General features: G+C 46.8%; 1 protein-coding gene across 4 annotated transcripts in view; it reads right to left on the bottom strand.

Annotated features, from left to right (window-relative positions):
* Positions 1-26,012, bottom strand: part of LOC126427048 (zinc finger protein 3 homolog) — a 580,742-nt gene that overhangs the window by 517,636 nt on the left and 37,094 nt on the right. The gene's annotated exons all lie outside the window — the stretch shown is intronic.

Genomic DNA, 26,012 nt, shown 5'->3' with positions numbered 1-26,012 from the left:
CACAACTGAGGCGATACTCCGTAGGCATGCAGTTTGGTTAGAAGACGCTTGTGAGGAACGGTGTTGAAAGCCTTATAGAAATCTGAAAATATGGAATCAATTTGACATCCCCTGTCGATAGCACTTCTTACTTCACAGTATAAAGAGCTAGTTGTGTTTCACAAGAACGATATTTTCTGAAACCGTGCTTTGTGTCAATAAATCGTTTTCTTCGAGGTACTTCATAGTGTCTGAATACAGTGTATGTTCCAAAATCCTACTGCAAATCAACATTAGTGATATAGGACTGTAATTCAACTGATTACTCCTACTTCCCTTTTTGGGTATTGGTGTGACTTTAGCAATTTTCCAGTCCTTAGGTACAGATTTCTGTGAGCAAGCGGTTGTATATAGTTGCTAAATATGGAGCTATTTTATCAGCATACTCTGGGAGGGACCTGACTGGTATGCAATCAGGGCCAGAGGCCTTGCCTTTATTGATTTAAGCTGTTTTACTACACCGAGGATATCTACTATGTTTCTCATCTGGGCAGTTGTTCTTGATTGGAATTCAGGAATATTTACTTCGTCTTCTTTGGTGAAGGAGTTTCGGAAAACCGTGTTTAGTAAGTCTGCTTTAGTGGCACTGTCATCAGTGATTTCACCGTTGTTATCGCGCAATGAAGGTATTGATTGCGACTTGCCACTAGTGTGCTTTATGTATGACCAGAATCTCTTTGGGTTCTCTGCCAGATTTCGAGACAGAATTTAGTTGTGGAAATTATTAAAAGCATCTCACATTGAAGTATGCGCCATATATCGAACTTTTGTAAAACTTTGCCAATCTTAGGGATTTTGCGTTCTTTTTAATGTGGCACGCCTTATTCACTGCTTCTGCAACAACTATCTGACCTGTTTTGTGTACCATGGGGGATCAGTACCATCACTTATTAATTTATGTGGTTTATATCACTCAATTGCTGTCGATACTATCTCTTTGAAAACATTTCACAACTTTTCTACACTTACATGATCAGATCGGAAGGAGTGAACTGTCTCTTAAAAAGGTGTTAAGAGTTTTTATCAGCTTTTTTAAATAGATATACTTTGCGTTTCTTTTTTATGGTTGTAAGTGTTATGGTATTCAGCCTAGCAGCAACTGCCTTGTGGTCGCTAATTCCTGTATTCGACACAATACTCACTATTTCTCGACGATTATTTGTTGCTAAAGGTCAAGTATGCTTTCGCAACCATTTACGCTTCGGGTGGGCTGACGAAATAATTGCTCAAAATAATTTTCTGAGAATGTATTCAGTACAATTTCGGATGAAGTTTGCTGCCTGCTAATGGCTTTAAGCGTATGATTTTTCCAGCATATTGAGGGTAGATTAAAGTCACCACCGACTATAATTTTATGAACGGGGTACTTATTAGAAATGAGACTGAAGTTTTCTTTGAACTACTCAATACCTGTATCTTCTGAGTCGAGGGTCGGTAAAGCGATCCAATTGATAGTTTAGTCCGATTGTCAGGTATAACCTCTACCCATACTATTTCACACGAACTATCTACTTCAATTTCGCTACACGGTAAACTACCTCTGACAGCAATAAATACTCCACCACCAATTGTATTTAATCTATCCTTCCTCAACACTGTTGCATCATTTGAAAAAATTTTGGCTGAACTTAATTCCGGCTTTAGCCAGCTCTCTGTACCTACAACTATGCTGTCTATTAGGGCTTGGAGTTCTGGTTCTTTCCCAACACAGCTACGACAATTTACAACTACAATACCAATCGTTTCTACAACTACCTCACTTTGTTTTACCTGCCCACTTTTAGATGGATGTCCCTTCTATGGTTCCCTGATACCCTCAAACCTAAAAAACCGCAGACCTTTCCCCATAGCCGTGTAACCCCTTCCTGTGTGTACTGGACTCCTGACCAATTAAGCGGAACCCGGAAACCCCCCACCCGATGGTGCAAGTCAAGGAATCTGCAGCGTACAGTCACAGAACCGCCTGAGCCTCTGTTTCAGACCCTCCACTCGGCTCTGCACCAAAGGACCACAGTCGGTTCGTCGACAACGATGTGGATGCTGAGCTCCGCCTTAATATCGAAAGCAAGACTCACAGTCTTCACCATTTCCGCTAGCCGCCTAAAACCAGACAATCTCCTCCGATCCAAAGAGACAAATGTCATTGGTACCAACATGAGCAGTTGGCTGCACCCTGTACTCTTCATGGCATCCAGATGCACCCTTCCCACATCCGGAATTACTCCCCCTGGAATGCACACTGGCTTCCTTCCCCTCCTTGGCAGCCATGTTCGTAAGGGGCCCCATTATGCGCCTAACGTTGGAGCTCCCAACTACCAGCAAACATGCCCTCTGTGAATGTCCAGACCTTGCGGACTGAGAAGCTTCCTCTGGAACAGGATGGACAGCAGCATCCGGCTCAGAGACATCATCAGCCACAGATAACGCCCAAAACCTGTTTGCGAAACGAACCAGGGAGGCGCTACAATCGACTCCTCAGAAAGTTTTTTGCTGCCTGCCAGACTTTGGAATGATCTCCCACTCGACTACAGGTGAGGGGTCAACCTCATAGTACTTGTGGCGGGCACAGCAGTGGACCAATCAGAGGATATGTGGGACATGCTCAACATCCCTTGCAACCCCACGTTCGATCCCCCACAGTGACACCCCTTGGCAGCAGCCTCAAGCTGTGAGTGGAAATCTCATGTAAAGATGTATGACAGAAGTGACACTATCAACTGACGAAGTTCGAAGTCCACGAGTTCCGCTGAGCACCCCATTCTGCTCTCTCACGATGTCAAATGAGTACTAAGGTCACTGTTATGAAGTACATGGCAGCACAATGCACCTAATATGAGAAATGTATGAAACCTCCTGGCAGATTAAAACTGTGTGCCCGACCGAGACTCGAACTCGGGACCTTTGCCTTTCGCGGGCAAGTGCTCTTCCAACTGAGCTACCGAAGCACGACTCACGCCCGGTACTCACAGCTTTACTTCTGCCAGTACCTCGTCTCCTACCTTCCAAACTTTACAGAAGCTCTCCTGCGAAGCTTGCAGAACTAGCACTCCTGAAAGAAAGGATATTGCGGAGACATGTCTTAGCCACAGCCTGGGGGATGTTTCCAGAATGAGATTTTCACTCTGCAGCGGAGTGTGCGCTGATATGAAACTTCCTGGCAGATTAAAACTGTGTGCCCGACAGAGACTTGAACTCGGGACCTTTGCCTTTCGCGGGCAAGTGCTCTTTCAACTGAGCTACCGAAGCACGACTCACGCCCGGTACTCACAGCTTTACTTCTGCCAGTACCTGTATGTATGTATGTATGTTTTGGGGGTCTCATGATATTTTTGATCACAGTGTACATGTGGGGTAGTCCAATATTTAATCAGTAGCCAAAAACATAAAGTTGTGAAATAAAATGTTTGTTGTTCACAAGCACATTTGCTGGTATTTCGATTCAGGGCGTAAAAACAACAAGGTTGATACGCACCCATGTAACAACTGTGAAACATGGAGAAAAAGAGGAGATAAAAATTACCACACATCAATCCCAATCGACTGAAGACAGCTAAAAATGGATACATAGAGAAATGTCTACAAAATACAATATAGAGAAACAGAGGTCCATAACTTAAAAAAAAAAGGTTCAAATGGCTCTGAGCACTGTGGGACTTAACATCGATGGTCATCAGTCCCCTATAACTTAGAACTACTTAAACCTAACTAACCTAAGGACAGCACACAATACCCAGTCACATAACTAAAAATTAGTTGGCTTTTGCCATATTGCTATGATGAATAAAAAGTATAATGCAGTCGACAGCCAGCACGTCATTCACTAAGGAAAAAATGGCCAATAACTGACAGCAAATCCAAGCAGGTACATAAAAAGGGCATTCTCTCAGGAAATGGCAGACAATAACAAGTTGGCCGGAACATGCACAAAGTGGTGGGGGAGCGCCACTTACCAAATGCTGATGGCTAAAAAGGCAGCGCCCAATACACAACATAGTTAAAATGACCGCTTTGCGGCGGGAGGGTCGAGAGGAGGTTGTCCAAGGCGATGCTTAAAAACCTGGAGCTTAGTCCCATGAAAGGAGGACGTGTGACAATGCTGAAGTGACACCACCTCCTGCCAGATAGCAACACACAGATCATCAGAGGGAATGTAAGAACTAGTGGGCTGAGGTATGAGGAATGAGGAATGCAGCCTTGGCAGCAGTATCAGCAGACATGTTTCCTGTCATATCGACATGACCAGGAACCCACATAAACGTCACAGTGGCTCCATCAAGAGTGTGCAAGGGACAGTTTTCCTGGACCCATTGCATGATGGGATGGGCGGTTTACGGTGCACAGGGGCTTTGAAGGGCACTGACAGAGTGAGCAGATGATAATTGTAAAGGCTGTGTCACCAGATGTACTCCAGCGTTGATACAGGGCACGGAGCTCTGCTGTAGCTACTGAACACTGTGCTGGAAGCCGATTCTGAAAAACATCGCCAATGATGAAGTCATACAGAGTCTATGGTCAGTCTGAGAAACGTCAGTGTACACAAAGGTACTATCATGACGTTCCATATGAATGTCATGAAACAGAGCAAGGCTGGAGTAGTGTCCCTAAGAAGCAAATGAAGGCCAAGGTGAACGTGGGCCGCCACACGAATCCAAGATTGTCAAGGGTTTACACCCACCAGGAAAGTTGCTGGTAGTGTGAAGTTAAGCTGTTGTAGCAACATCCGAAAGTTCAGATGCATGAACAACGCACCGGTAGTCTAATTTCGAACATACAAGGGACCAGTACAAACCGAGGATGGTGGTGTACCATTGAGGACGTGCGGAACACAGAGGGATCGCATACAGTGGGCTGCAGGTGAGACGTGGGAGGACAAAGAAACTTTCCTACCGAGCAAGAGACCCAGGTATTTCACCGTTTCAATGAACAGATGAACAACAAGGCTAAAATGTAAAGACAGTGGAAGAAATCAACTGCATGCCAGAAATTCTTACCAACTGTTCTGTGAGCGGAAAAGCGAAAGCCACTGTCGAAGCCCCATGGGAAAAGACGATCGAGACATCGCTGAATATGCTACTCAATGAAACAGGCCCATGATAAATGCAATGGATGGAAAAATAAACAAAAAGAGAGCTGGAGGTGCCTTGAGGGAGACAGGCCATTATAGGGTTAATGACAATAGCAAGGAGGGCGATGCTCAGGACGGAACCCTGAGGCACACCATTTTCCTGGATAAAGGTGTCCCACAAGGCAGAACCCACACATACCTTGAAAACTCTGTCTTTTAAAAATTCTTCACGGAAATCGGGCAGGTGGCCACAGAAGCCCCACACATAGAGAATGCAGATGATAACAGTCCTCCAGCATGCGACGTAGGCTTTCGCCAAATCGAGAAAGACAGCTGCAGCCTGGGACTTCTGCAGAAAACCATTCGTGACATTGGTGGGCAAAATGACGAAATGGTTAACTACAGAATGGCACACTCGAAATCCATACTGTGCAGTCATAAGCAAACTGCAGGATACTAGCCACCATACCAGCCGGCCGTGAAACATATGTTACATCACCTTGCAAACACAGCTGGTGAGAAAGATGAGGTGGTAGCTACAAGGAAGGTGATTGTCCTTACCAGGCTTAGAAATGGGTATGACTGGCTTCACAGCACTACCCGGGAAACGTGTCCTCTGCCCAGATGCGGTTGTACATATTAAGCAGAAAGTGTATGCTTGCGAGACAAGATGCTACAACATCTGAATGTGAACAGATCTGACCCTGAGGTGGAGGATCGAGATGAAGTGAGAGCATAGTACAGGCGGCATTGTAGCACACTCGATTTTCAGAAGAGTAGGGTATTGCCCGAGCTGCCTCTGCTCGTTTCCGATGGAGGAAAGGAGAGCGACAGTGAGAAAAGCTCGAAATTTCCGCAAAATGACGGCCCAAGGCGTTACGAGATCACAGTAGAGTCCACAGCAGCCTCATCTGCTACCGTCAGACCAGAAACTGGAGAATGGATCTTGGCCACAGAGAGCCATCAGAGGTTGGTCCACATGACAGTGGGAGTGGAACTGTTAAAAGAACTTGTAAATGAAGTCCAACAAGCTTTTTTTGCTATTCCAAAAAACACGACGACACTGTGCATGCATCGCTGTAGGATGCCTTCGTAGCATGGTGGTTGAAAACGTGTAGAGTACATCTCTACATGCTAATTGCATTGTGACTTGCCTCTGTCCACCAAGAGACTGGGACATGGTGTGGTGACGGAGAAGCGTGAGGAATGGAACATTCTGCAGGAGTAAGATAACGTTTGTGAGATATTCCACCTGGTCATCAGAACTGGGGAAATCTTGTTCGTCGAAGGCCACCAGGAAGGAGTAAAGCCCCCAGTCAGCCTTAGTAAGCTCCCATTTGGGTGTGAATGCAGGTGGGGTAGGAGCACACAGGAAATGGTCGCTCACGTAGGTGTCAGAAGGAATGGACTGCTAGAGAGCATGGGCAAGCTGGGCAATGCAGAAGTATATGTCCAAATGGGAATAGGTATGTGAGGTGTCGGAAAGGAATATGGGTGCTTCTGTGTTAAGATAGAAGAGGTTAAGTTGGTTACAGTCAGCCAAGTGGGCACCTCTCTGACAATTTCTGGGAGAACGCCAAAAGGGATGGTTGGTTGGTTTAAAAGAGGGGGAGGGGAAGGGACCAAACTGCGAGGTCATTGGTAAAAGAATTACACAATGGAAAGAAGGAAACAAAGGAGGCATACAGCACAATGGCAGGAGAAAGGAAGAACCAAAATAACTACAGTAGGACAACGAAGACTACTATGGACGAAGCAGGAAAAGAAAACCACAGAGAGAAGCAAGAAACGGGTAGAAACAAGAGAGTAAATGACTGACTGGCTGCCAGACCACGATAATAAAAAGGAAAAGGTAGCCATTCTGTGACACATTAAAACATCCACCGCAAAAGCATTAGAGTGGAGAAGACAAAGGGACAAAGGAAATGCACTAATACTTATATAGAATGATAAAACCCACAGTCATGTATAAAATGTACAACTAAATTGGTCAATGAGGTGTCAGCTATAATTAATGGCAATGAGTCGTAACTGAATGGTCCGTCACAGGGCACCCAAAGGAGAACAGCTCACTAACATATGGGCCACTGCCAGCTGGAGGCTGCACTGACACTGAGGTGGGTCATCACGGCACAAAATGTAGGCATGTATCACTCAACTGTGGCCTATGTGGAGCTGAAAAAACTACAGAGTCCCTGTGAGAGGCCTGCATGGAGGACTGCCACACATTCGAAATCTCCTTAATGGCACGCAGTTTGTTGTGCATGCTGACGTTATGGCATTTCATCTCCCAAAGCTGTAAAACCTTGCGGCATAGTATTGAATGCAGTTCAGTTGCAGAGAAGCCCATCTCCATAGAAGGTTTACACGTAGCTTGTTTGGCCAGCCTGTCTGCAAGTTCGTTGCCAGGGATTATGATATGACCTGGGGTCCAGACAAACACCACTGAATGACTGGACCATTCCAGGGCATAGATGGACTCCTGGATGGTCGCTACCAAAGGATGGTGAGGGTAGCACTGGTCAACAGCTTGTAGGCTGCTCAAGGAGTCAGTACACAGAAGAAACGACTCCCAGGACATGAACAGATGTGCTCAAGATTGGCTGGTTTAGAAGATGGGGAAAGTGACAAAACTACGAGGTCATCAGCCCCTTGTTTGTAATAAGACAATGCCACATTTGTGAGAATAATACAGCCAAGACGTAAAACAAAACAGACAGAAAGGTAAGACCATAAGAATGAAGTAAAGGCAATGAACACTAAAAGTAACAAAAGAGGACAAGAAAACAGAGATGCAAGAAACAGAGGATACTAAAGCAAGGAAGCAGATTACAGTGGCTGGCCGACCACGAAAACAAAAGGAAAAGCTAGCCACTCTGCAACATATTGAAACCTCCACCCTAAAAAGCACTATGGTGGAGGACAGACAAAGGACATGCGCTAAAACTCAGATCGAATGATAAAACCCACCCTCATGGATGAAATGTAAAACCAAATCTGCTGATGAGGCGGCATCTGTTAAAATCAATGATAAGTCCGGCAACTGAAGTTGAAGACACAGGGCAGCCAAAGGAGGACAAAGCAGAAGAATATGGGCCACTGTCAACCGGGCGCCACACTGACACTGAGGTGGGTCTTCACAGCGCATGGTGTAGTGGTGAGCCGCCCAGGCATGGCCGATGTGGAGCCGGCAGAGAACCACCGAGTCCCTGTGAGGGGCCTCATCGAGGACTTCCACACATTCATGGTCCTCTTAATGGCTCGCAGTTTGTTGTGCATACTGAGATTTTCCCATTCCGTCTCCCAAAGCTGAAAAACCTCACGACATAATAAAGAACGGAACGGGAACGCCAATCTACAGAAGTAGTTTCCGTGTAGCCTGTTTGGCCAGCCTGTCACTAAGTTCATTTCCTGGGATTCTGACATGACCAGGGGTCCAGATAAAGAACACTGAACGAATGGACCATTCCTGAGCATAGATGGAATCCTGGATGGATGCTACCAATGGATGACGAGGGTAGCACTGGTCGATAGTTTTCAGAGTGCTCAAGGAGTCAGTACAAAAAAGAAATGACTCTTCAGGGCATGAACAGAGATACTGAAGTGCATGAGAAATGGCCACCAGCTCTGCAGAGAATACACTGCAGCCATTGGGTAAGGAATGCTGTTCACAATACGGCCGCCATGAACGTAGACAAAGGCAACACGACCATCAGCCATTGAGCCATTGGTGTAAACCACTTCAGAGCCCCAGAACATGTCAATAATTGAGAAGTAGTGACAGTAGAAAGCTGCCGGGTTAACAGAGTCCTTAGGGCCATGTGAAAGGTCCAGCCAAAGCTGCTGCTGAGGTGTACACCATGGAGGTGTACATGAACAGACCATAAGTAGATATGGTAAAGGAAAGGATTCCAGTTCAGGGACAATGGACCGCACACAAACCGCAATCAATAGCCCTCACCTGGGCCACCGATGTGGGAGATGAACTGCCATAGGTGGGAAAAGGAGACACTGATTCAGATGTGCAGAACTACTCATGTGCGCAATGTAACTGGCCAGCAGTTATGCATGCTTAATCCGCAATGGAGGTCCTCTGGCCTCCACAAGGGCATTGGTCACTGGACTCATCCTAAAAGCTCCTGTCGATAGGCGTAGGCCACAGTGGAGCACCAGGTCAAGTAAACGCAACACTGCACACGCCGCCGAACCATAAACCAGACCCCCATAGTCAGGGTGGGATTGGAAGAGGGCTCTGTAGAGCAGCAGCTGCATAGAGCAATGAGCACCCCAGTTGGTGTTGATCAGGCAGCGGACAGCACTGGAGTGCTGCCAGCACTTCCCCTTAAGCTGACAAAGGTGATGATGGCAAGTCAATCAGGTGTTGAAATCCAGTCCTAAGATTCGATATGTTTCCACTACAGTTATTGGATCGTCATGGAGGTAAAGTTCTGGTTCCGGATGAAGGGTACGACGCCGACAGAAGTGCATGATACATGACTTAGCGGCCAAAAACTGGAAACTGTGGGCTAGAGCCCATGACTGCACCTTGTGAATGGCTCCCTGTGGGTGCCGTTCAGCATCACCAGTACTGGTGGAGCAGTACGAAATGCAGAAGTCGTCTGAATACAGAGATGGTGAGACAGATGACCCTACAGCTGGTGCTAGACCATTAATACCCACTAAAAACAAAGAGACTCAGTACAGAGCCCTGTGGGACCCCATTCTCCTGGATATGGAGCAACCTATGGTAGGAACCAACTTTGACACGGAAAGTGCGAAGTGACAGGAAATTCTGGATCAAAATCGAGAGCATGCCTTGGAAACCCCACTCATATAATGTGGCAAGGATATGATGTCGCCAGGTTGTGTCCTATGCTTTTCGCAAATCAAAAAAGTTGGCAACCAGGTATTGGCAGCTGGACGAGTCTGGTTGGATGGTAGACTCGAGGGACAAGATTATCAGTGGTAGAGCGACCCTACTGGAAGCCGCCCTGACATGAAGCCAGGAGGCCACTTGACTCCAGGACCCAACCCAACTGCCGACACACCATACATTCCAGCAGCATACAAATAACGTTGGTGAGGCTGATGGGGCGATAGCTATCCACATCAAGTGGGTTTTTACTGGGTTTGAGAACTGAAATGATCGTGCTCTCCCGCCATTGCAATATAAAGATGCCATCGCACCAGATTCTGTTGAAGACAAGGTGATGACGCTTGTACTCAGATGAGAGATGTTTAATCATCTGACTGTGAATCTGATCTGGTCCAGTAGCTGTGTCAGGGTGATGTGTGAGGCACTGAGGATCTCGCACTCTGTAAATGGAGCGTTATAGAATTCACCTTGGAGTGTAGTGAACGAGAGGACTTGTCCTTCCAGCAGCCATTTGAGAGTACGAAAGCCCGTTAGGTAGTTCTCTGATGCAGAGGCCCGAGCGTAGCACTCAGCAAAGCGCGTGGCAATCACTTGTGTTGGTAGATAACACAAAATTTATGTTAACAATGGGAATACTTGTTGGAGTCAGGTACTCGCGAGACATTTCATCTTTGCCCAGACTTGGGAAAGTGGCGTATCGCACCCAATGGTCAAGACATATCTCACAAAACATTCCTGGTTCTGTCGTTTGTTAAGTTGGTTAACGTGGCCAAGAAGCCATTTAAAGGCTATGATGTGCCCCAGGGAAGAGTGCCACTTATGCCGCTGAAGAGCTAGCCAACACTTCTCAATTGCTTCAGTGACTTCTGGCGACCACCAAGGGACTGCCTTTCGCTGGGGCACCCTCAAGAGCGAGGGATAATGTTTTCTGCCACAGAAACGATTGTTGTAGTCACCTGCTCAACCATCACATCGATGTTGCCGTGTGGGGAAGGTTCGATGGTGACAGCAGAGGTGAAAGTTTCCCAGTCCACCTTCTTTAAAGCGCATCTGGGCAGGCGTCCATGGGCCTGACGCCACAGCAGTGACAGGAAGATGGGGAACTGGTCACTACCGCACAGGTCTTCATGTGCTCTCCAGTTGATAGATAGGAGAAGTCCTGGGCTGCCTATTGATAAATCAATCGCCGAGAAACTACCATGAGCCACATTGAAATGTGTGGCGGCCCCAGTATTTAAGAGGCAAAGTTCGAACTGAGACAGTAACGTTTCGACATCTCTGCCTCACCCAATTAGCACAGTGCAACCCCACATGAGGTTACGGGAGTTAAAATCTCCCTAAAGTAGGAAGGGTTTGGGAGTTGATTACTCAGTGTAGTTACTACAGGGATTCTGCACTATCTGGAGGAAGATACATATTGCATATAGTTATTTCCTGTGTCATCCCTATCCTGACAGCCACAGCTTCAAGATGAGTTTGAAGGGGCACAGGTTCACTGTATACCGAGTTCAGGACACACTATTATAGTCACTATGGCTCCTGTAGTATCCCTTACAGCCACGGAGGTCAGGGGTCTGCTTTGCCAGGAACCACGTTTCCTGGAGGTCAATGCAGAAAGCAGGTGTGAAGCTGAACAGTTGCTGTAGCTCAGTAGGCAGTGAAAAAAAAAACGCAGAAATTCCACTTGAGGATGATGATATGCGACTGGGAAGGCATGGAACATTCAGTGAGGCAGTTTATGCCTCAGGGTCACCTGCTGCCACCGACTTTTTGCCTGAGCAGTCCATATCCATTGTGTCTGATGGTCTGGCGAGATCTAGGTCCTCAGCAGACACCAGAATCTCCACCTTATCTGCAGATGAAGAGCTTATAGGTAGTGGTGGTTTGGGTTCCACCACAATTCCCTTGGTTTTGGGGACCTTTTTTTATTTCTTTCACTGGGTTCCCTGACTGGACGAACTTCACTGAAACAGTCTCTGGGACTGAGGATGAGCGTGAAGCACATCACCAAATGCTTTTGGGCTCTTCAGCCACTGGTGGGTGTCGTCTTTCCCACTAGCAGAAACCTGAGAAGGCAGTGACCCAATGGACCCCTTCCTAGGAGCCAAAGAAGACTTACACTTCTCCAGCTCACAAGTGGGTATTGATATCCCCAATTGTTGGGAGGGAGGGTGTCGCTCCCATAGTAGGTGGTGCGGGAGCAACAGGGCAGGAAGCACCCTGCACCATCAAGGGGGCATGTGAAGTCTTCTGGTTCCAAGAGGTGACAACCATTCTTATAGTGGCTGTGTAAGATGTCATAGCCAAAGGCTGCAGGTGCTCAAATCTCCTCTTAACTTCAGTTTAGGTCAGTTCGTCCAGGGTCTTATTTTCCACGAATTTCCTCTCTTTCTTTAAGATCCTGCAGTCCAGCGATCAAGGTGAATGATGGTCTCCACAGTTGACACACATGGGAGGCAGGGCACATCGATTGTTGAGACGTGATGGACATCCATAATCTTGACATTTGATGCTGGAAGTACAGCAGGCAGACATGTGGCCACTTCAAGCAGTTAAAGCACCTCATTGGGGGAGGGATGTATGGCTTGAGGTCACAGCAGTAGACCATCACCTTCACCTTCTCGGGCAATGTGTCACCCTCAAAGGCCAAGATGAAGGTACTGGTGGCAACCTGATTATTCCTCAGACCCCAATAAATGTGGCAGATGAAATGAACACCTCGTCACTCTAAACTGGCATGCAGCTCATCGTCAGACAGCAAAACTACGTCCCTGTGGAATATAATACCCTGGAACAGATTCAAGTTCTTATGGGGGGTGATGGGAACAGAAACATCCCCCAACTTGTCACAAGGGAGTAATGCCTCTGACTGGGCAGAGGATGCTGTTTTTATCGAGACTGACCAAGAGCGCATTTTGCACAAGCCCTCCACCCCCGCCAAACTTCTCCTCCAAATGCTCCACAAAAAACTGAGGCTTCATGGACATCAAAGATACCCCATGACCTCTTGTACACACGAGGTACTGGGTCGAAAAAGCTTCACTGCCATCCTTAGCCTGGCATTTCTCCCAGGGTGTGGCCAGGGAGGGGGACGATTTGGGCTCATATTTCTTAGCAATGAGGTTAGACTTTGCCCACTTAGAGACTGCTGGCGGCAGACCAACAAGAGATGATACACTATACTTCATCGTGTGTCACCTGCCCTTATGCCACCCACTCTGACCAGGAGCCCTCCCCACAGGTGCCACCCAGCCTCAGCAAGAATCACCAGGCAGGATGGCCATTGCTGGGAGTCCCGATGCCCCAGAGAGATGGGCATCTACTCCATGGCATATGTGGGGAGTTAATGGCGCAGACATCAGCAGAGCAAACCCTGTGTTGTCAGGGGGTGCTGCAATCAACAGGGTACATGGCAGCCCCACCCCAACAGACTGGATACTGTGCTATATATGAGGTGCAGGGAAGTCCATGGTCATCATCGGCACAGAAAGTGACGCTGCACAGTGCATGGTGGAAAATGCACCCAGGAAGGTGTCCTCACCTTAGATATGGAGAATGGGCGGGACTGCAATCGATGATGAGAAAGTGGACTAAAGATCTCAATGCACGATGGACACAATGCACCATATAAGGCGCCCTTCCCCAATTGGCTCGCTCTTTGGGAAAATTTAGAAAGATGGTCAAACCAGGCAGGGGACCATCACAAAGGCCACATCGTGAGTGACTCCTTTTAGACACCTCTTATGATAGATAGGCATACCTCATGCCTATTCTAGCTACCGGACTTCCAGGGGAGGGTCCAGAAGGGATAGTGTGCAACTAGTCACTGAGCAGCAGAAATGGGTGAGGTAGTTGCCCAATAAGCTGAGAGAGTCCTCTCTGGTGACATTGAACTGGAGGGATGTAAGTGGTGCAAAGGGAGGTCGAATGAGGAAGGAAAAGGCCAACTGGAACAGCTTGAAGGCAGGTAGTCAGGGAGATGGGTTTACTATGAACATCATCCAGTATGAGCAGCATGACTCCCCCAATAGATGGAATGCCAACCTTGGGGGGAAGGTCAAAACAGACCAGGAAGAAATGTAAAATATCAATGCAGTTATGAGGACACAATTTTGTTTCCTGAGGGATGGGTGCAAGTGGATGCTTCAATTCTAAAAGGAGCCATAAATGTTCTTTGTTGGATTGAAGGCCGCTAACATCCATTCGAGGAGTCATGATAAGGAAATAATGATGTATGTCACCTCCAAGGCTGCCGAGTGCCATCCTGTCAAGACTCACTGCTACAGGGCATAGAGCCAGGTCAATCCTGTTCCATTTAGTCTACAGATGTGGTTGTGCAGCCAGCTTGCAGAGTTCAATACAGAGGAATGATTTGTGGTGCACACCAGCCACAGGAAGGCCAGCCAGGCCAAGGTATCACGTGGTGACACCACCAATGAGGATCTTTGAATTGGCAAAGGAGAAGACCATTTGCCTTTCTTGGACTTCTTCGGACCTTTCCGGCTAGCAGATGAACACTCAGGTGGCGGCTGGCAGGAGACACATACGAATTCTTCATGGGAGTATTCCTGCTCTCCTTTCTGGCCTGCCAGTTGTACTTGGTGTCCGAAAAGTCTTTCCCTGATTACAGAAATTGATAACTCAGGCTACAAGTAGGATACAAATACAAAACTTGTGTCGAATTGTTTACAACTGTCTAAGATTTTTTCTGTTTTAGGTTCGCAGAACGAAAGTAGTGGATGAGGTGCAGTGCCCAAGAAGCCATGTTAACCAATCAGGAGAAGGCATAGTGTGTCCAGTGGTACCGTGAGACACAATCAACAACCACAGTGCAGAAACACTTCCAGGCAACATTTGGAAGGAATCCACCTGATGTCAAAAGGATTAAAGCCTGGTATGAGAAGTATGAGAAGTTCAAGAACACAGGATCAGTTGCTGACCTTTCGAGGTCTGGTCGACCAAGAACCTCACCAGGCAGGGTGGAAGCTGTAAGGCAGTGTTTTCTGCGAAGTCTGAAGAAATTGGTGCGCAGGGCCTCACGTGAATTACAGATGCCAAAAAGCTCTCTCCATGACATTTTACACAAACGTTTATTGTTTCGTGCATACAAAGTGCAAATCGTTCAGGCCTTGTTGCCAATGACAGTACGCGTCCATATGACTTTGCAGTCTAAATGCTATCACGTATTGAGGACGATGATGATTATCTCAGACGAATTGCCTTTTCTGACAAAGCGACCTTTCTTGTCAGTGGAGTAGTGAATCGCCATAATGTGCGCATTAAAGGTTCACAACCCCCTGACGAGGTCATGGAGTGCACCAGAGGCAGTCGAAAGGTGAATGTTTGGTGCGTGCAATTGCACAATCGAATTATCAGGCCAATCTTCTTCGCTAAGGCTACCATCACATCTTCATTGTATCTGGACATGTTGCAACAGTATGCTGTTCCTCAGCTGCTTCAGTATCACCCTGATGTCTATCGAACACATGTACCAGATCTTGAAACCCTGCAGCAACAGACAACCACAGTCGTTGAATCGATCCCTCCAGTGATGTTGGCTAATGAGTAGATGGAAATTGAATATCGCCTAGATGTGCTACATGCTACCAAGGGTGGTCATGTGGAAGTTTACTGATATGTGAAAAAACTGATAGTTTGTGAACAATGAGACACCAGTTTCATATTTGTATCTTACTTCTAGCCTGAGTTATCAATTTATGTAATCAGGGAAAGACTTTTCAGACACCCTGTAGAACGAGTGACTTCACCCTATATGGCCAGAGTTTTATAGCTTGTTGCACAGCTGGAAGAGGGAATAGCCATGTTACCATGGCACAGTGCAATTTTACAACATCAGAGTTGAATTTAAGGTCTCATGTCTGCATGGAGGGAGATTTAGCAAGAACGGTACTCTAAGTACCAGACAGTAGAAGGCAGGTTTTGCGACTAGCCAGTAACTTTCGAGCAACAAGGTGAGGAACTTTTTCATTACCTGGATTTCCTGGACACCCCACTTATCGAGATACATGGGACTATCTCAAGAGGAGCAGCATGGTGGTCATTGCTGTTGAGACAGTGGGGAGGAAGCGGACAATTGCCCTTGTGTGCATCCCCACCACAAGTTACACATTTGGCCGGGGGTCAAAAAGACATTCTAGTCTGATTGAAACGATGACACTGGTAGCAGAAAATCAGATTCAGAATACATGGTTGGACTTTGATAACTTCATAGCCTGCTTTGATCTTTGACAGAAGCACCACTCTATCAAAGATGTGTGTGTGTGTGTGTGTGTGTGTGTGTGTGTGTGAGAGAGAGAGAGAGAGAGAGAGAGAGAGAGAGAGAGAGAGAGAGAGAGAGAGCACGCACACTGTAGATGCATCTACCTTTTTCATCACCCGATGGACAGCAATGGCACCCTGGTCAGAGTGGTATGTCTGGATTTTGACCTCGGTCAGACCATCCAGCAGCCTACTGTAAACACCACCACAGAAAGAGTAGAGTTCTATGGGCCTCAACACAAATAGGGTGTCATCAAGAAGCAAAGCAGCAAGCCGTCATGCTTGAGAATCAGAAGCAATGTCCAAAAGCAAAGTGCCATTCTGTAAATGAGAGCAGGATGTCACAGGGCTGGCAATTGCATCAACACCCTTCTGAATTAGAAACAAATTTACTGCTGTGAAGGACTGACCATGTTCAGTAAGTGAAACCACAAAGAGTAGACAACATTCCATTAGAACTACTGATAGCATGGCAGACAGGCGAAATACCCTCAGACTTCAAGAATACAATAATTCCAATCCCAAAGAAAGCAGTTCTTGACAGATGTGAAAATTACCAATCTGTCAGTTTAATAACTCACAGCTGCAAAATACTAACATTAATTCTTCACAGATGAATGGAAAAACTGGCAGAAGCTGACCTCGGGGAAGATCAGTTTGGATTCTGTACAAATGTTGGAACACGTGAGGCAATACTGACCCTACGACTTACCTACATCTGCATCACCTGCACCTACATGGATACCCCGCAAATCACTTTCAAGTGCCTGGCGGAGGATTCACTGAACTTAGAAGATAGACTTATGAAAGGTGAACATACATTTGTAGCGTTTGTAGACTTAGAGAACTTTTGACAATGTTGACTCCAATACTGTCTTTCAAATTTTGAGGGTGACAGGGGTCAAATACAGGGAATGAAGCTATTTACAATTTGTACAGAAACAAGATTGCAGTTATAAGAGTCGAGTGGCATGAAAGGGAAGCAGTGGTTGGGAAGGGAGTAAGACAGGGTTGCAGCCTATACCTGATGATATTCAATCTGCATATTAAGCAACCAGGAAAGGTAACAAAAATAATTTGGAGTAGGAATTAAAATCCATGGAGAAGAAACGAAAACTTTGATGACACTGTAGTTCTGTCAGAGACAGAAAAGGAACTGGAAGAGCAACTGAACGGAATGGACAGTGTCTTGAAAGGAGGATATAAGATGAACATCAACAAAAGCCAAAAGAGGATAATGGAATGTAGTCGAATTAAATCAGGTGATGCTGAAGGAATTAGGTTAGTAAATGAGACACTCAAAGTAGGTGAGTTTTGCTATTTGGAGAGTAAAATAACTTATGATGGTCAAAGAAGGGAGAATATAAAATGTAGGGTCGCAATGGCAAGGAAAGCATTTGTGGGGAAGAGAAATTTGCTAACATCAAGTATGGATTTAACTATCAGGAAGTCCTATCTGATGACTTTGTATGGAATGTAGCCATGTATGGAAGTGAAACATCGACAATAAACAATGTAGACAAGAAGAGAATAGAGACTTCTGAAATGTGGTGCTACAGAAGAATGGTGAATGTCAGATGGGTAGATAACATACCTAATGAGGAGGTACTGAATAGAAATGTGGAGAAGAGAAATTTGTGGCACAACTTGACTAGAAGAAGAGATCAGTGGGTAGGACATGTTCTGAGGCATCAAGGGATCACCGATTTAGTATTTGAGGGCAGTGTGGTGGGTAAAAATCATAGAGGAAGACCAAGAGGTGAATAGGATGTAGGTTGCAGTAGGTACTGGGAGATGAAAAAACTTGCACAGGATAGATTAGCATAGAGAGCTGCACGAAACCAGTCTCTGGACTGAAGACCACAACAACAGACATCGATTGTGAAGATGATTGGCTCACTGTGAAGAAAACTCCTCTCCCCCCCCCCCCCCCCGGCCAATGACAGGAAGTGCCTCCAATGGCATGATCCTTCCAACTGGAGGTCACAAGGGGGCCACAATCGCCTTTGGTGATTGAAACTTCCTGGCAGATTAAAACTGTGTGCCGGACCGAGACTCGAACTCGGGAACTTTGCCTTTCGCGGGCAAGTGCTCTACCAACAATCTTGGGTAGCTGAGTTGGTACAGTACTTGCCTGCAAAAGGCAAAGATCCCGAGTTCGAGTCTTAGTCTGGCACACAGTTTTAATCTGCCAGGAAGTTTCATATCAGCGCACACTCCGCTGCAGAGTGAAAATCTCATTCTGGCCTTAGGTGATCGTTTACACCTCAGGTCACACCTCCCAAACACCTGATATGGAGATCAACTAGCAATTCAGAAAGGTAGCAGCTCAGGCAATCTGCCCTCCATGGGCCTGGCTTGTATCTCTGAACCCTATCTGCTGAACTAGGGCTGGGAATTATGCATTACTCAGTCACCTGTTACATGTCACACAGATGGGCTGGCTATCAGGAGCACAATGGGAAGAAGAAGAATAGGAGCCTCAAACGCCAAAGTGGAGGAAGGACAGGAGAAGGTGAATGAAGAAAGCAAAAGAGAACGAAAACCAGTGTGAGATTTTTCGTATGTCAGCTACGGACACTGCGGAAACACCCCAGACTGGTTCCTCAAGGGAGCGGAAAAAGAATACCAAGAGGACAGACAGGTAGCACCAAAGGGAAAAGATGCTGCAAAGTCTGGGGCCCTATCATAGTAAAGCACAAACCTACCAGAGTGGCGAGAACCAAGGGGTGTGGGGGGATGGGGAGTGGCTCCTCACTATGGGAGCCAATCCACACAGCTAAGTCAGTCATCTAGATAAGCTGGACACAGCTCAACCATTCCTGCTGTTGCCCGAAATGAATCACTCTACACTAAAGGTTTTCCATATTTTTTCTTTTTTCGTCATAAACGAGCCTACTGTGATTTGGAAAATAAAAAGGGTACCAGCAAGGCAGACATGTACCAGCAAACAAAGCAAAAAATAATCATTGAACCAACTTCTTTAAAGACTGCCACTCACATGTAGCAGAGTACAGATACAGATGTATAAACAGAACGAAGATTAATCATGGTTATGTACATGCACCAGATAGCCACAACACAAACAATATTCGTAAGGCAATTATTTCACACTGAATACTAACAAGAACAACTTTGTTACAAATTTTACAAAATGGGAATCTTCATATATGTTGAGTAGCCTAGGAGTCATGGGTAGGCATTGGATGTGGTTAGGTGCCAAGTCTTATGCATTGCAATTGTCTCCATACAGTTCTCATAGCAATAGGCCCTGCTGCCTTCAAATTCAAAGTGTTGATCATCTGACTCACAGTAGTATGTTGATCACCCCACATAGCTCGTTTCTAGGTCCCAGTTTATCGAACATTTGAGGTCACCTTAACAGTGATTTCTGCCTGTGGAAGCATACTCTTTGTGATAATGCGTATCTGCCCTAAATGTGGCTCATGTCAAAAACCCAAAATCTTGTTTAATCTCCAACAGATGATGACACGTGTACCAATAACTGTAATCTTACATTCAATGTTTGGTCCACGTACTGTGTACTGTCATATTCAATTCTTATTTTTCTGCAGCGCACTGCAGATCAAAGCCACAGTTGCAATGCATTTTGGAAGTACTGCCATCCTCAATTCAATGTCAGGCACCTGGAAACACAGTGCCATATTCTGTACTCATTTGTATGCAACCAACTGCTCAGGTACTGTGCCTACAGCACTTGTACCTTGAGAAAAGGAGAGATCTAGTTCTATCATGGACTATTCCACAGTACTGCCACATTTATGCTTTACAAACTGAATTATGTGGACGTAACGGTGTAAACTGTGGTATCTGTAAAAAGCAAAGCATGCAACACCCTAGACACCTGCATGTCAATCACTGCACAACACAAATGTAGACAGGCACTGTGGCAATGTTCTTTAGACAAGATTGTTCTGGCAGTACTTAATCATAGAACAATATACATGAATCCATGCTTTGTCAAAATAAGCCACTTCCCACTTCAGTAATATGCCTCATTTTCATAAAAATCTGTTTGATATGTTTGTTTGGGAATTGTGTTGCCTTGTTCATGCACGATAATTTGTTCACACAGGTGTAGTGTAAAAACAAATTTCATTCAGTGAACCAATTTCCTCAGAAGTGGAGGATGTACATCATATTGGGGCTGACGAATAGTGGTAACGTATCTTAAGCTGCCAACTATCTTACAGTAAAGCTGTTCACACTGTTGAGCTGTTGTACAGCAACTTCATGCATGGTAACCACATGAGATGAAATTACCTACCACCTATTAGAACAGTAAATGCATTAACATTGGTAAGAGTGCTGTAGAGTCACAATGGGGCTCCACAGCTCATAGGTGTGATGCTACTTTCATACTTACTTTTATATATCTGTTGGTCTTTTTTGTTGGGGTTTTAGGGCGCTGAACTACTGAGGTCATTAGCGCCCAGTCACAAATTTAAGTGCGCATATAATCTGGTAAAACTCAAGGGGGGGAGACACAAGAAAGTTCTTACAAAGACGCAGATAAATAATTAAAAGAGATGTCTTTGGATAAGTCTGTCAAAGTAATAAAACAAAGAACACGAGCAGCTGCTCGAGCGTCATCAGCTAAAATTTCCTGTAGGGTAGAGGGCACAGACAGGACAACACGAGATTGATTAAAACGTGGACACATCAATAAAACATGGCGCACTGTCAATGCATTACCATACGGGCACTGTGGGGCTGGGTCACCGGATAGCAGATAGCGGTGGCTAAACCGGCAATGCCCAATCCCCAACGTTGCCAAAATGACCACCTCTCGCCGAGATGGTAGGGAGGAGGTTGTCCAAGCTGTTGGGAACGATTTTATGGCCCAGAGCTTATTTTCTTGAAGTGACGACCAAGTATCCCACCATAATAACACAAACCTCTTACAAACAACCCCACTAATGTCAGACAATGGGACACGAAGGGAGGATGGCCGAGGCAGAAGGACTGCAGCCTTGACCGCAGCATCAGCAGCCTCAGTCCCAGGCACTCCTACATGGCCTGGAACCCACATAAAGCTAACAGGAGAGCCATCATCAGCAAAAGAATGGAGGGATTACTGGATCCATTGCACCAAGGGATGGACCGGATATGGAGTTCCAAGGCTATGAAGAGCACTGAGTGAATCAGAGCAGAGTACATACGGAGAATGGCGGTGGCGGCGGACATACTGAACAGCCTGAGAGAGAGGAGAAAGCTCGGCCATAAAGCTGGAACACTGGTTGAGGAGCTGATATTTAAAGGGGATGTTCCCAACAACAAAGGCACAGCAGACACCATCGTCAGTTTGGGAGCCATCAGTGTAAATAAAGGTGTTATTGGCGACTCGTGCACGGTTCGACAAACCGTGAGCAATACACTGCATCCAGAGTAGCCTCCTTCAGTAGCGAGCAGAGTTCAAGATGAATGTGAACCGGAGCCTGGAGCCAAGGTGGTGTCAGGCTCTCACTTTCTCTGAAAGTGGTAGGGAGGGCAAAATCCAATTGTTGAAGCAGGGGACGAAAGCGGACTCCAGGGGGCAGCAGGGCAGACACATACAACCCATACTGAAGGTCGAGAGAATCGTCGAAGAAGGACTGATAAGAGGGGTGGTCGGGCATTGACAACAGCCGGCAGGCATACCGACAAAGCAGTATGTCGCGCCGGTAGGTCAATGGTAATGCGGAAGCTTCAGCATAAAGACTCTGGACAGGACTGGTATAGATGTTCCAGTTGCAAGACATAACCCCCCGATGATGGATGGAGTTGACACGGCGTAAGAGGGATGGCCGAGCAGATGAGTAGACGAGGCTCCCATGATCCAGCTTTGATCGGACTATAGACCAATATAAGCGAAGCAGGACAGTGCGATCCGCTCCCCAAGATGAACCACTAAGAACTTTGAGGACATTAAGAGAATGTGTACAACGGGCAGCCAAATAAGAGACATGCGGAGACCAACAAAGTTTCCTGTCCACCGTGAGCCCTAAAAACTCCGTTGTCTCCATGAAGGGGAGAACAATGGGACTGAGATGTAAGAATGGTGGAGGGAATGCATTATATCGCCAAAGTTGATGCAAACCGTCTTCTCTTCAGAGAACCGGAAGCCATTGGCCACACTCCATGAGTATAGGCTGTCAAGACAACGCTGAAGGCAGCACTCCAGGAGGCATGTTCTCTGGGCACTGCAGTAGATCGCAAAGTCATCGACGAAAAGAGAGCCGGAGACGTAAGGTGGAATGCAATCCATAACGGGATTGATCGCTATGGCAAAAAGGTCTACGCTCAAAATGGAGCCCTGAGGCACTCCGTTCTCCTGGAGGAAGACGTCTGACAATACGGAACCCACACGTACCCTGAACATTCGATCTGTTAAAAATGAATCAAAGAAAAGGGGCAGGCGACCACATAGGTCCCACCTGTGCATAGTGCAGAGGATACCTCCTCCCCAACAGGTATCATAAGCCTTCTCCAAATAGAAGAACACAGCTACCGTTTTGCGCTTTCGCAAAAAGTTGTTCATGATTAATGTCGACAAGGTCACAAGGTGGTCAACAGTGGAGCAGTGTCGACGAATGCCGCATTGAACATTAGTTAGTAGCTGTCGAGATTCAAGAATCCAAACCAACAGAGCGTTAACCATGCGCTCCATCACCTTACAGACACAGCTTTTAAGAGAAATGGGGCAGTAACTAGAAGGAAGGTGTCTATCCTTCCCGGGTTTGGGTATGGGAACAACAACAACCTCACACCAACGCATGGGGACCTGACCTTTGGTCCAGACGCGGTTATAGGTATGAAGAAGAAAGCATTTAACCTGCCGGAGAAAGGTGTGTCAGCATCTGAACGTGAATGCATCTGGCCCTGGAGCAGAGGACCGGGACAGTGCAAGTGCACGTTCGAGTTCCCACATGGTAAAGGGGGCCTTATAATCTTCCAGATTCAGCGATTCAGCGAGTGGAAGGAAGCTCGCTGAGCCTCTTCTGCCTCTTTTCTGGGAAGGAAGGCAGGGTGGTAATGGGCGGAGCTTGAAAAAGCGGCCGAAGGTGTTGGAGACATCCACAGGATGTCCCCAAGTACCTCATTACCTGAAGGCAGGCCAGGTATCGAGGCCCGACAGCCGGCGCAGGCCACCCCCAGACGACAGAAGAGGGAGTAAAACTGTTAAAGGAGCTTGTCAAAGAGGCCCAACAAGCTTTTTTTGCTGTCTTTGATGACTCTACGACATTGCGCTTGGAGCCGTTTGTAATTAATACAATGCGCCAGCGTAGGATGCCGGTGAATGGTGCGTAAAGCACATCGTCGAGTACAGATAGCGTCTCTGCAAGACTCATCCCACCAGCGGACTGAAACTCGACGTGAAGAAGAGGTAGTATGAGGAATGGAACGTTTCGCAGCATTGATTATAACAGCCGTGAGGTATTCGACCTGACTGTCACAGCTGAGAAAATCTTGGTCCAGAAAGGTCGCCAGGGAGGAATAAAGTCCCCAGTCAGCTATCGGTATGTTCTGGCTCGAGGGATGTGGGGATGGGGTGTGGTGCAGGAGACGAATGACACATGGTAAATGATCGCTCGAATAGGTGTCAGATAGGACATACCACTCGAACCGATGGGCAAGATTGGTAGAACAGATTAAGTGGTCCAAGTGGGAGTAGGTATGAGTAGAGTCCAAGATGAAAGTCGGGGCGCCAGTATTGAGGCAGACAAGATTGAGATGGTTGAAAACATCCGCCAAGAGGGAGCCTCTCTGACGGAATGCAGGAGAACCCCAAAGGGGATGATGGGCATTGAAGTCGCCAAACAATAAAAACGACGGACAAAGCTGAACAAACAGGTGCATCATGTCAGCCTGACTAACTGCGGAGGACGATGGAGTGTAGACAGTACAAACAGAAAAAGTAAAGGCAGAAAGAGTAATACGGACAGCTATTGCTTCTAGTGGGGTGGTCAATGGGCTGGGATGGTAATAGACATCGTCCCGAACGAGCAACATTGGCCCACCGTGAGCTGGAATACCGTCCACAGGGGTTAGGTCAGATCACTCGGAGGCATAGTGGGTAAAAGTAATGCGAGCAGTTGGGTGTAACTTCGTTTCCTGGAGACCAATGACGAGCAGAGAGTGCAGATGGAGGAGCAGTTTCAATTCCTCCCAATTAGATCGAATACCTCTTATGTTCCAATGTAATAGAGCCATCGCAAGTCAGAGAAAGGGGGAAGAACTAGTCACCTCGACGGCCGCGAAGGGCCAGGTTTCGAGGGAACATTGCTACAACCGTCGGGAGGCGGATCCTGTTCCATCGAGTCATCACCAGCTGTGGCCACATTCCTGGGTTGGACACGAGAGGCAGCATTGTCCGCTGGCGACAGGCCTGCAGAGCACCTGGGAGCAGAGCATCCCGGCGAAACTGAGGACGGTCAGGAGCAGCGACTGTAGGATGGAGCATCAGATGAAACGCGCCAGGGTGGAGAGGGGGATAAAGACTTCTTCTTTGAGGCCTTCTTGGAAGACCAATGAGTCACAGGGATGGTGGGCTGTGGGGGCTGAACCCGAAGAAAGTCCTCACGCTTGGGGTCCTTTTTCGAATGCCGGACCTCGGAAGCTGGGTTGGTTGGTTGGTTGGTTGTTTGGGGTTTAAGGGACCAAACAGCAAGGTCATCAGTCCCTTGTTTCAAATGTGTTCCATTCCACTAATGTGACATCTCAGGAAAGTCAGAACAATAAAAGGGAAAAGGCGAAAAACGTAAAAGGGCAGTCATGTTGTCAATGGTAAAAACAAAATGAGGGAAGTCAGCAAGAGAACGAACCCAACGCTATGCTGAAACAGCATAGGCAAGACCACCTGTGACTTTAAAGGGGCAACCGGTAGAATGTAGAAGTACGTATGGGAAAAGAAGACTAACCAATCCTTTAAAAAGAAAGGGATGAAAACAAAGTAAAAGGGGACGAAAAGAGGATCTCGGTTAGGGAGGTGAGTCGGGAATCTCCAAACACGGCTTACAGTGGGAGACACCCAAACACTCACCGCCCTGCCCCAACACCAGAGAGAGATTAAAAACCTTAAAACTGAGAATAAAAAGGACTTTCCCGAAGGAAACCAAGAACCAGAGAGACCATCCGGGAATCGTCAGCTAACATCAAAGGTAAAGTGTGGGAGAATCTGTACTTAGCATGGAGAGCCAAAAGGAGGCAGTCAACCAAAATGTGGGCTACTGACTGGAAGGCTCCACAACCACAAAGTGGGAGTGGCTCATCACGCAAAAGAAAACCATGGGTCAGCCTGGTATGGCCAATGCGGAAACTACACAGTGTGGTCAAGTCCCTTCGGGAGAGGCGAAAGGAAGAACACCATGGGCCTGGTGTCACCTTAATCATACAAAGTTTATTAGACAGGGGAGTAGCCTCCCAAGAATTGGCCCATGACTGTGCGAAGTGGGATTTGATGTGAGGCCGTAAATCTGCTGCAGGAGGGGTTACAGAAAACAGGGGGTAAGTGACTGCTCCCCCAGCCACACGATCAGCAAGCTCATTACCCAGGATACCCACATGGCCAGGGATCCAAAGGAAGTCAATGGAACAAGCAACACAGTGAATATCAGCGAGATGGTCACGGATGGCAGAGACCAAGGGATGGCGCGAAAAACACCGGTCAGTAGCAAGAAGGCCACTCATCGAGTCCGTACATAATAAAACACAGTTGTGTTGGGACTGTTTAATAAAGGTAAGGGCCTGGGA

Source organism: Schistocerca serialis, chromosome 11 (assembly GCF_023864345.2).
Source record: "Schistocerca serialis cubense isolate TAMUIC-IGC-003099 chromosome 11, iqSchSeri2.2, whole genome shotgun sequence".
Taxonomy (NCBI): domain Eukaryota; kingdom Metazoa; phylum Arthropoda; class Insecta; order Orthoptera; family Acrididae; genus Schistocerca; species Schistocerca serialis.
The sequence above is the reverse complement of the archived record's forward strand: the minus strand, read 5'-3'. Positions and strand labels throughout refer to the sequence as shown.